Here is a 12,306-nt window from a genome sequence, read left to right as displayed (position 1 = left end):
TTTTTTTTTTTTTTTTTTTTTTTTTTTGCAGCGAACTGTATTCGGCGTCGGTGAAACAACATTTAAAAAAAAACCTTTTTCTGGATAATCTCTCGCCACTGGAGTAGTGGCGCCGTTGTTAGCCGATCGAAGGTGAGGGCCTCGATTGGCCACGTTCCGGTGTAGGGATACGACGGCGATAACGGTGGCGGCTCCGACCTTTGGCTCGGCTGCGATGGCAGGGAGAAGGCAGAGAGGCTGGGTCTCAGAGAGTGGCAGTGAGCCGCCGTCTGTTCGGCTCGGCGGCTACGGAGAACAGCCGTCGGCGGTGCTCGTTGATGTAGTCAATGGCGGCAGGCGGGTTGACGACGGCAGGCAGAGCATTGGAGGCGATCATCGTCTCTCTCTCTGCTGGCTGCTTCAAGAGACGATGATGATGGGCTGATGGCGGTGGCTGTCAGCGGCGACGATGGGGTGCGGCGGATGCAGTCGACGATTGGCAGCGCCTCCGATCTTCGTTTTTGCACGGCCTTCTGGATCGTCGTCTTTATCACTCTTCGCGTTTATTGTCTGTCTTTGTTTATCCCTTTGGTTGCGGATGATTAAGGATGAGTAGCTAGGTTTTTGGATTTGGGTTAATTAAATTATAAAGAAGCTGATGGAATGGAATCATAAAGTTGGTATGGGTTTGGCCCACTTTGGCCAGGCCCAGTTACTTTAAAAAGGCAAATTATGTTGTGGACCTGGGTCCAAAACTACGTCGTTTTTGTCTTTTTTTTTTTTTTAATTAGTTAACATATTGCTGAATATAGAGTTGTCCAAAAATGTGTGAATGTAGAGGTTTCAAAGTGTGAATGTAGAGTATAGAAATCGTGAATGTAGATTTATGATTGTGTGAATGTAGAGTATAGAAATCGTGAATGTAGATTTATGATTGTGTGAATGTAGAGTTGCCCAGAAATGTGTGAATGTGAAGGTTTTAAATTGTGAATATGGAGTATAGAAATCGTGAATGTAGAGTTATGCATGTGTGAATCTGTAATAGAGTTAAGTTCTAGCAATTTATAGCTCTGTAATGTGTGAATGTGGAGTTCTCAAGTTGTGAATGTGGAATATAGGACCTGTGAATATAGAGTTTTGAATGTGTGAATGCATAACAGTGGTAATATAGTTACTAAACATATAATCCTGTAATGTGTGAATGTGGAGTTTACAAATTGTGAATGTATAGTATAGTGTATGTGAATGTAGAGTATAGTGTATGTGAATGTAAACCCAGGTCCACCTTAAGGTGGACCTGGGTCCACGGCATAACAACCCCTTTAAAAAATTATTGTTATAATTGGGCCTTTTTGGTTGCTTAAGACATGGATTTGCTTTAATAATGGGCCTTCTTTGATTCTTGTGCTTGCTTAAGGTTTTTCATTCATCATTTTTGAGCTTCTTCTAGCTTAATTGTTCAATTTATTTTTCCCTTAATTCATTATTAGATTATTATTCATCTTTAGGCAAATATTAATTTGTTCTTTGAATTTTAATTTAATATTGCGGTGTATAATAAATTGCTTGAAGCATTGCATTTTATTTGGAATATATAGGTTAAAAATATATTAATATGCATAATCCTATATATCATGCTTGGTATATTTATAATTATTTTGTAATTATAATTATGCATTTAGAAAAGCATGTTTTAAAGATGTATTTAGCATATTATTAACTTATAAATTCTTTTTGAAATATCATTCATTTTTTGATTCATTATGACCCACTAAGGTAGCTAGTTTGGTTTCCCTTTTAATTTTAGACATATTTTAGTCTTATGTCTCTTTTGGGGCTTTAAAACCTATTTTGAACAAGCTATTTGGGAAGTACCTGAGTCATTAAAGTATGGTTCTCACCATTATTGAGTGATATTTTAATGATGATAATTGAGATAATTGGCATTTACTGTCATTGTTATGGTAACTAGTAGGGTCAATTGGAGCTGATAAATTTTGTTACCATATGCCGTTTGACTTTTTCCTGCATTCAATTTACATTGTGTTTTGTTAATAACATCAATAAAGTTTTAGTCTAGAACCGTTTTTAATTATGCCTTTATATCAGTTAATTAAAGTTGAAAATATTTGTTATTATATTTTTCAACATTAAAGTTTTTCGGATTTTAATTTTATTGAGTTTTAAAATTTTCCCGAAAAATATTTTAAAGGCTTGCGATTTTAGCAATCTATTTTTCCATTTTTAATATCCTAATTGTTATAATATTATGTGATTATTATGGCTATTCATTGAAATTTTGTCATAATTTGATAATATTTTCAATTATGGAGTGATTTTGTATCACAATTTTGGAAAATGCATATGTTTTTGGCAAATTGGATATTATTTTCCTTTTCAGTCTTGCCATAACAATTTCTGTTAGGGAAATTAATGTATAGTTTTTAATTGGCAATTTATTTGTTAATTAAGTGGTCTAATTAATTATGCCTAAGGTATAGTTTTTATTAGAGTTGTTTATTTGCATGGGATGAGTGGTTTATATTTATTCAAACAAAAAATGTCAGAGATGAGAAAATCAAGGCAAGATGTAATTGAGTGAGTTACATTGAATTGAGGAGATCAAATACAGAGAAGGAGCTCAGGAATTCAAGTATAAATAGAACTGAGGCTTCAGAGTTTGGAGAGCTGATTTCGTACAAAAGATCGCCAAGTTCCTTGCTTTTAATATTAAGCACTACTGTATTAGTCTTAGCCTACTATTTTAATATGTATAGTCTGTTACTCTAATACAGACTCAAGATCATTGTAATATGGCTACTTAGACTAGTTTTGTGTTGTGGTCCTGTTTACTACATCAAGTGGAAGGCTTGTTGATTGGCTTGGGAAAGCTGAAGAAGTTGACACACTACCAACTCAGGAGATGGTGATGTTTGTAGGTGTAATAGATTAGGCCATCATTGAGGATGGATATCTGGTGAACCTTGTAACATCGTTGATCATCTAGTGGAGTTGGGTTTCACCTTTGTGTGGCCTCGCAGACGTAGGAGAAGTGCCCCGAACTGCATGAACATATCATGGTTCCATTTATATTTCCTGCACTGTTTTTATTATTTATTGTTTCTAATACAGTAATAAATACAGTTGATTAATTTGGCTTTAAAAACAAATAGGAACCAGATAGGTTATCACCTGCATTCAAGATTCACAATCTTTCAATTGGTATCAAAGCACGGGGACTTAATTTATTAGTCCAGCGATCTGGGTGCTTTGTGTTTCTTGAACTCAGGTTTTCACATCTTTTGTGTGTTTTCTTGTTTCAGCTTATTTGTTTTTTGAACGCTCTAACTGTTTGTCAAGTGTGACAGAATGGATAGGCACAAGCCACCGGAATTAACAGGGGATAATTACTCCTATTGGAGAAAACTCGTACGAAAATGCACCTTGAGGCTCAAGGTGAAATGGTTTGGAGATCTGTACTGACTGGATGAGAACATCCAACTAAGCCTGGTGCAATAGCAAATGATCCACCAGTGACGAAGACTGAAACTGAGTGGACTATACCAGAAATGACATTGGCAAATCATAATAACAAAGCTATGGATACTATTTTCTCTTTAATGCAAGAGGACCAATTTTATCTTATTGTAGATTGTGACTCAGCAAAAGAGGCTTGGGAAATATTAGAAACAACCTACGAAGGCACAAGTGATGTGAAACAATCAAAGTTGTAACTGTTAAATTCTGACTTTGAAAGTCTTAAAATGAAGGAAGAAGAATCCATAGTAGAATTTCATGCAAGAATACAGGAGCTTGCAAACCGTGGCGTGGTACTCGGTGAACCATTTTCTCAGTCGAAGCTGGTAACGAAAATACTCAGATACCTACCTCAACGGTTCAGAATGAAGGTAACAGCTATCCAGGAAAATGCAAGTTGGAAACGTAAATCTGTAGCTCAATTAATGGGCAATTTACGAACCTATGAAATGGAGATGCTGTCAGATCACAAGACAAAGGACAAAAACGTTGCTTTCACCGCTGAAGGAGATGACCCTGAGTCAGACCCGGAAGAGTCTAACGATGATCCTGTAGTTTTTATATCCAAACAATTTTCTAAAATTTTGAAACAGGCAAAACAGAGAACCAGTTCACGTGGAGGAAAATCACAAAGCCAGAAAGGACAAAGTTCCAGTTCATCAAAAACCAGAAATGGTAACTCAAACCACAGTCGTGGTTCGTCCTCAAAAAGCTCACAGTCAAAAGACAAATCAAATGGCAAGAGTATCCGCTGTTTTGAGTGTGAAGGGTTCGGCCATGTTCAAGCGGAGTGTCCTACATACCTCAGGAGGAAAAAATCCATGACTGCTGTAACGTGGAGTGACGATGAATTTGACGCCTCTGACACAAAAGAAATCTCAGGAAATTTTGTCGCGTTTACAGCTGTGTCTATTGCAGGTCCTGAAACTGAAGAGGCTGTTGATTCAGAATGTGGTGAATACACATCAGCTGAACACAAAGACTTACTAGCTCCCTCATTTGAGCAAGAATACAAAAAATTGTACTCGAAATGGGAAATTTTGTTAAAAGTTAACCGTACTTTGTCTAGTCAGGTCAAAATGTTAGAAAATGCTCAAAATGTGTATAAAAGTCAAGTATCGGATAGAGACCTAATGATAAAAGCAAGTCTAGATCGTGAAAAAGAGCTTAAACAGGAGCTGGAAACGCTGAAAAGGCGAATACAGATGATGGATAACACATCCACTTTGGATCAAATATTTGATTCTGGAAGGAAGTCTACCATAAATTTTGGCTTGGGATTCACAGGAAACAGCAATCGCAACAACACCATTTTTGTCAAAGCTGCTACTACAACTACAGACATACCCGAATCTAGCACGGCTCGACAAAATCGCTTCAAAGTAAGACAAACTAACCTTAATTATAAAGCTTACACACCTATTTGTCATTATTGCAGGTTACGAGGGCATACAAGACTAGAATGCTTTTACTTTTACAAAGACCAAAGGTGTGAAAAGTATAACTTCAAACATATTGCTTCGTTTGTAAAGCATGTTTGGGTCAAGAAAGAATATTTTGTATCTCATTTAATTCCAAAAGCATATCAAGGGAGGCAAGATGAGATTTGGGAACCAACGGAGGATAGAGAGAATCTGCAATTTCGCTGATTGCGGATTGCAATTTAAAATAATAAGGTATCACTAAAAATTGAATAATTTTTGTTGTTATCTAATAAATTGTGTTAATGTTTTAGAAACAGTGATGTTATCTATAGTCAAATCCTAGTTTCAAATTCAAGTAATTGCAATCTTGGAAGTGAAAAAGACAAAATAATCAATATCAGGGACGTTAGTAACCTCTACTATTTTATCAATCTTTTGCTGTTGACATTTCTTCTATGTCTGAATCTGAATTTGCTTTTCCATGTATACCTTATATATATATATATATATATATATATATATATATATATATATATATATATATGTTTCTACATGTCCTTATGTGGTCCGGTCATGACCGTGTCTGTTATTGTTCATGTGCCATCTGTGCTAAGTGTTATATCTTTATAGTTTGATCTTTTTGTTTTATCTGACTGTCTATGTGGTCTCAACGTGTCTATATTTGATTTCGTGTCCATAAGTGCTTTTGTGTTATTTGCTAAGTTGTTTGCAAGTTGCATGTACCTTGTTTTGGTTTTCTCGTTTCTGTTTTACTTGTGCAGGTTCCTAGAGAAAACAAAAATCAAGTCATATGATTTGTTACTGGAGACATGCTTGATCTATTTACAAATCAAAACCTCTGGATAAAACAAGCTTTGAGACTCTATAGGTTCCGCTGCTAGCCTACTGCCATACAGCCGCCACCGTCTGGAGCCTCTTTTGCTGTTGCTTCCCAGTCGATCACCTAACCACTTTCCATTGATGCTGCCATGGCCTCCACTGTCCTCACAACTATTGTTGTTGCTGACTAGAAATCATTCGCTCGGGTCTCATTCACGAGCACAACCCAAAAGAGCTCTATTTTTGCACAACATACCTTTGACAAAGCTATCAAAAAGCATCCGCAAAACTATCTACTGAAACTGTTCAATCTACTAATATTGAACCACTCATGGTTGTTTCTGCTTCTGGATCGTCTTCTATTATTTCTTCTATCACAGAGCTTCATTGTTTCTCTGCAAACTACTACATCTGTGATTGTGCAGAATCTTCTGGCTCTCCTTCAGGTTCCTAAATGCTCTTCTTTAGCATTTATTCATCAACTATGTGGAGTACTTTGTGAGGGGGAGCAAAGCACACAAAAAACAAATAATGTTGAATGATATTCATTTTTTTTTTGTTTATGCTGGTTGGATGAACTATGGGTGATGAAATTATAATGATGGGGGAGAATATACAAACTGAGGGGGAACAAGCCAAGCAAGCAAAGCATGTGGTGGTTGGTAACGTTATTTTGATTTATATTGGTGAATTGGTTTTATCTTGGATATTATTTTGGTACAATTGAATGGGTATTAATTTGGAAGATGAAGATGCATGGATGAAATAATATCTACTTGATTGGTTGATATCATAATGAATGATGATTGCTCTGGTTTACGTACTGTTGCTGTGACTGAAGGCATCTCTGTTCCTACTAGACCTCCTCATGTGAGTATAAAATATTGTTGTTGTTCGTGCTCGTGTGCATTCATCTCAAGCTATTCTAGCAGGTTTGAAGCCTATTGTTGCACAAATGGAGAAGGTACTGTTGGAAGATAAGAAGCTATTACAGTCCTTCGAAGCTGATGATGTGAACCCGGATTCTGCTCCTACTAGATGATCAGTTACAACCCTTTGTCAATTATGGCAAAAAGGGGGAGAAGTTGTTGAGGGGGAGCATGCAAAGCTCGGTAATGTGGTGATGGTTGTTTTATTTCATTTTAGATGGTGAACATTGGTTACATGTCTAGTTCGTTATTTGACTTTGGATGATTTGGCTACTATTGGAATATTTCTCTTCAATTATTGGTTGATTGACTCTTAATTGGTGTTTCATGCAAATATCTTAGTTTTGGCATAATTAATTTCTTACTTGTAATTGCTTTGCATGTTAACACAACATTTCTTAGGGCACATCTTAATGAAATTATTATTTTTGATTGATTGTTATTTTTTTCGTGCCTTAAGAATGTATGTGTTTAGTTTTGAAAAATAATTTCCAAAGGGGGAGATTGTTAGGGAAATTAATGTATAGTTTTTAATTGGCAATTTATTTTTTAATAATGACGATTTTTTTGAGGAATATATATATACTAGTATTTTCCCCGTGCGGTGCACGAACTTAAGATTTGAAATATTAAAATTATGTTATGTTATTAAAAACTATTAATGTTATTAAAATTCTTATATAAAAATGAAATATGAGATTTATTCATTTATAAAATTTTGTTATTTTATAATTATGTTGAATTGCTATGATAAAATTATGAAGATAAATATATTTACAATTAAAATAAGAATTGATATTTAAAGTGGGTGATTACTAAAAATAATTCGTCCATCTATACACAATTTAATGTTATTCTTAAAAAAATACTCAATTTATAATGACAATATGTATAATACATAATTTTCTTATCCTATAGTAATTTAGGAATATATATATATATATATATATATAAAACCCAAATGCCCGTCTATTTCTTAGGCACAAACAAATAATTCTGCCCCACAAATACATATATTTGTAAATGATTTAATCATGGCCCAAAAGTCCTAATATGTGGTCAGCCCAAAAGGAGTAACCTCGGCTCAAGTATAAAATAGTAGGCTCAACCCTAATTAGGACATCTCAGACTACACTCCATAGCTCATTTTACACTTCCCTTTCCTTTCTGTATAGACGGACGCTCTCATCTCTCTCTTTCTGGTTCTAGAAATTTCAGTCGACACCCAACACTAATTTCAGAAATCCCAGACCACACCTCACATCCTTCTGAGATTGTGAAGACTCTCTCCTAGAAGCCATTTTTTAGAAAATTAGTTTGTACAGCGAAATGGAGGGGCCGCCAAACAGTCTTAAACCGTCAAGTCAACTTCAAGATCGACCCACAAGCAACTACCGAGTCACTTTCTTCATTCCGACTAAGCTGCAGCGACGTGACTCGCAAATGGCGTTCATAAACGTCGTTCTTATACTCACTTTCTTCCCTTTTTTAGTGGTTCCAGTTTTGAAAGTTGATCACTTTCGAAGTCCATAATCAGCGACTGTATATACTGTTTCCTGTTTCTTTAGTGTTACTATACTGGCCAAGAATTCTCCATTTGCACATGCAGTGAAAGTGTTTTAACGTATAGTCGCAGATCGACATTTTTTTAATCCCTGGATCTGATTTCTTCGGCATTACCCCAAAAGCAACGGCTGTACACAATGAAAGTACACCACTCAAAAAGCACCTATCTACACAAAGAAGTTTATTTCTCAATTTCGTAAGTTTTTATATTCAATTTATGCTTTAGAACTACATTTTGTATAATATTTATTTGTGAATTCATATATGCATAGTTAGGGCTATTCATGGTTTATTTTAAAAAATCAATATATTACAAAATCAGTTTTTGATATTTCAAATGTGATCTCTGCCACCATATTGCATTTTCAATTTCATAATGTTTTATTTTAAGGATTACTTTCTCAAAAGCTAGAAAATGCAGACATGAACTGATATTTGAGGGTCTGAGCAAATGCTCTTCTAGGTAAATTTTTTTTGTTTATTTTGAATAGAATTTAAAATACAAAAAATTAAAATAAAACATACAGATGTTACATATACAATAATTTATTTTTGGTAGTTTAGATTTATTCATTCATTATACTAAAATACATGCAGATGTTCTTCATTTTTGCCTCCTATAATTGTTTAGCCAATTATTTTCCTCATTAAGTTTGGTGCTATATTGGTAGTAATTTAGTTACTCCAATATTGTTTATAAATTGTTCATAGAATAAACATTTATTACAGCATTAGTGCTTTAGGTATATATATTTAAAGAATACAATTTTAGATGGTAATGAAGAATGGATATTAGACTCTTGAGTTTTTATTGAAACACAGAAAGATAGTGAGCTGTGGTTTGTACTTGTGTAAAAAATTGACTAATTATAATCTATATGATGACTTTAATGTTCATACTAACATTTTGATTTCAAGACAGTAAAAGATGATGAAATGCATATTCTGATGCTTCATTTTTTCCAGGAAAATAAAATTAAATTATCTATTGCAAATACTAAATGTTTCTTGCCAAAAAATGATATTTTTTCATATAGATACATCATCTGTGTCTTCTGTTTTGAAGTTAATAAATAAGTCAACAAAAGATATCTCATTAGTCCAATATTAATAAGTTTTTTTTTTGGCAGGATAAGCTTTCACTGGTACAATAATCCAATATTAATAAGTGTTTTTTTTTTTGTAAATTAGGAATATATAGGCAGTTCAAATAAGGCTGGAAATGTTCAATTAAGTCACCAAAAGGTATATCTCACTGCTTATACTAAATACTTTATTACATAATATTTTGCATACTTGCATTATAACAATATATTTAGTATGTAAAATAGAAAAAAAAAAAGTGCATAGAATAAAACTGATAGATCATATGTATGATTTGTTTAATGTTATTAGAACCACAAATTATTGTTTAGTATGTAAAATAGAAAAAAAAAAAAAAAGACAAAAGAAGTGCATAGAATAAAGCAGATACATCAGATGCATGATTTGTTTAATGTTATTAGAACCACAAATTATTGTTTACCAATAATAGATGCAAATCAAATTATTAGTTGTATAATTTGATATAAGAGAAAAGTGGATGAGAATAATACTCAATAATTTTTGAATCCTTGTGATTGTTCAAATACTGATCTTTCTCCCTGAAGAAATAAAATAAATATGTATTTTTCAATCCATGAATGTTTTATATGTGATAGACCTAATTTAAATATAATAAATAGATACATGTCAACTTTAACTGACAACTTCAACTTGTTTCATCAATTGCCATTCTTGTGTAACCCAAGTATACTGATAAGTTGTATTGTCTTTTTGAGTAAGCGTATTAATCTTTCTTTTTTTTAAAAAAATTTTAACACAGCAAGATCCAGTGCATAATTGAGGCCCTTTTTCTTTTTTGAAAAGAGTCATTTGGTGTTAAACCCATAATAATAGAATGGGAATACTATTGGCTCTAAGACTTCATTGGTGGAAGAAACTCATAGACTCTAATTTGGTAAGTTTTCTATATCAATCAATTGTTATGCATACTTTTTAATAAATTAACCTGAATATTGGATAAATATTAGTGTATAAATATTAAAGATAGTCAAAGATATTCCAAAAGACAACTTTTTACCGCACTAATTCCATTATCATTGCTTTTCAGTCTTTTTTTTTTTTTTTGAGAATTTGATTTTCAGTCTTTATCCCTAGAATAAAATTCCTGCAGTAATGACAAACAAAAATACAAAACAGTAAAAATTACCAAAATGTAAAAAAAAAAAAAAAAAGAAGAAGAAGAAGAAGAAGAAGAAGAAGAAGAAGAAGATTGATTGAAATTGCACCTCAACAAAGTCTTCATCTTCTTCTTGGGATTCCAACTTAAAGGTTAGATCCTTGTCTTGTCTTGATTATAAACCAACTTAGGACCATGAGCATCTACAGATGCTCTCAATCATTAAGAATATCATAGTATACTCTGTTTATATGAATGAAAAAAACAGCAGAAAATAAGAAACTATTACTATGCTACCTCTTTGAATCTTGATCATGGAAAACAAACTATTTACACTTGATTGATTCACTGCCTCTTCTTTCTAGAATTTCATATGTACGCACACCATCAAGCTTTGATAGCACTGCTTGTTTTCAAAGGAGAGATGCCACCGGCAAGAATGTAGAGAGGTGCCATGATGTTTGAAATTTGTATTTGTATTCTGATAATATCTTTAATTTTCAGTGTTTGTATTTGATATCAACTGAGGTGTTTTATAGTTGTACATAAACTCTGCTATTGAAGGTAATTAATGCTAAAACTTTGGAGATCAAACGTTTGGATACAAACAATATAATAAATGATAGAAAATCGGATAACCAAAGGTTGTAGATCGGAAATCCAAGAGCCTCGATTTTTAACGCAGACATTTCTAAGTGTTTAATGCCACCAAAACTCTTCTTGGCGGGAATCTTTTTCCTTTTTTTATTTACCTAAAGGTTCTGCTTTTTATTTATATATATATATATATATATTACAAGAATATATATCTTAAAAGTGGAAGTTACATAGAAGAATGTATCAATACTGGTGTAAAATTTTAAGGATATCCAACCTTTAACTACGTGGTACTTTTAGTAAAGAAAAATAAGATGTTACTTTTTGTAATTATTACAAAATTTTCATAATTATTAAACTGGAAGCATTATTCTCATGTGACCTTAATTATATGGGCAAAGTATTGTGTGGACCATGGTTGAGACCGGCATGATGGACTAGAAGAATGTGGTTGATTTTTGTTGATAGATGGTGCTACAATTTAATTAATTACTTTGTGAGATATCAGGTAAAGAGCTCATCAAGAAAGGTATGGTTGAGACCGGCATGATGATTGATATGTAGGTGTAGCAATGTATGCTTATGTTGCTGGTTATAGCTGTGTAAATTATTTTGTGTACGTTACGTTAAGGCAGAAGCTAATATATATCCACAATATATATATGCCAAATAAATTCAACAGATATATATAGATCAAATTACTTAAATTTTCAGATTTTGATCTTTAAAATATATTCCATCCTAAAAACACACATTCAATTCCCATAATTAATACATTGTAAAAAGTTAACCTAACCACGCACTATCCTAGTAGTGCCAGTACTTGACGGTGGCGAAGTACCCGACAGAGATAGCCAAGGCCATGAAACCTATGTAAAAGATGGCCACCTTCCTCCATTTTTTGTTTATTTCGGCCTTGCAAGACTCACAGCTGTAGCAAAAAAAGCTTTTCGTCGCACGTAGGAGCGGTCTATTGACAACTAAGACAACATAGTCTAATTTACTCTTAGAATGTATACTTGCATTAAGTACAAAAGATCCCATAGAAATTCCCTAAATTTTTTATCTACTTCAAGTAATGCATTTATGCAAACTTTTGATAAATTTTCATTAGAGTTAATCCCAAAAATAGTATCTTGACTATTAACATTTAATAATTTTTGTCAATTGGTCAATTGACTATTGACATTTACTCATTTTCATCTTTGAATTT

General features: G+C 33.2%; 2 long non-coding RNA genes across 2 annotated transcripts in view; one reads left to right on the top strand and one right to left on the bottom strand.

Annotated features, from left to right (window-relative positions):
• The window catches only part of LOC116004254, a 2,804-nt gene extending 2,228 nt beyond the window's left edge, over window positions 1-576 (bottom strand). The window contains exon 1 of the long non-coding RNA XR_004094768.1: window positions 75-576. This is a non-coding gene — a long non-coding RNA (uncharacterized LOC116004254). The remainder of the gene's footprint in view (window positions 1-74) is intronic.
• Window positions 577-7,857: 7,281 nt separating this feature from the next.
• Window positions 7,858-11,090, top strand: LOC116005148. Its single transcript, XR_004094892.1, has 4 exons — window positions 7,858-8,471; window positions 9,467-9,520; window positions 10,140-10,274; window positions 10,862-11,090. It is a non-coding gene; the product is annotated as an uncharacterized LOC116005148 (long non-coding RNA).
• The last annotated feature ends 1,216 nt before the right edge of the window (window positions 11,091-12,306 follow it).

This window comes from Ipomoea triloba, chromosome 14, assembly GCF_003576645.1.
Source record: "Ipomoea triloba cultivar NCNSP0323 chromosome 14, ASM357664v1".
Classification (NCBI taxonomy): Eukaryota; Viridiplantae; Streptophyta; class Magnoliopsida; order Solanales; family Convolvulaceae; genus Ipomoea; species Ipomoea triloba.
This window is presented reverse-complemented; position numbering and strand designations above follow the sequence as displayed.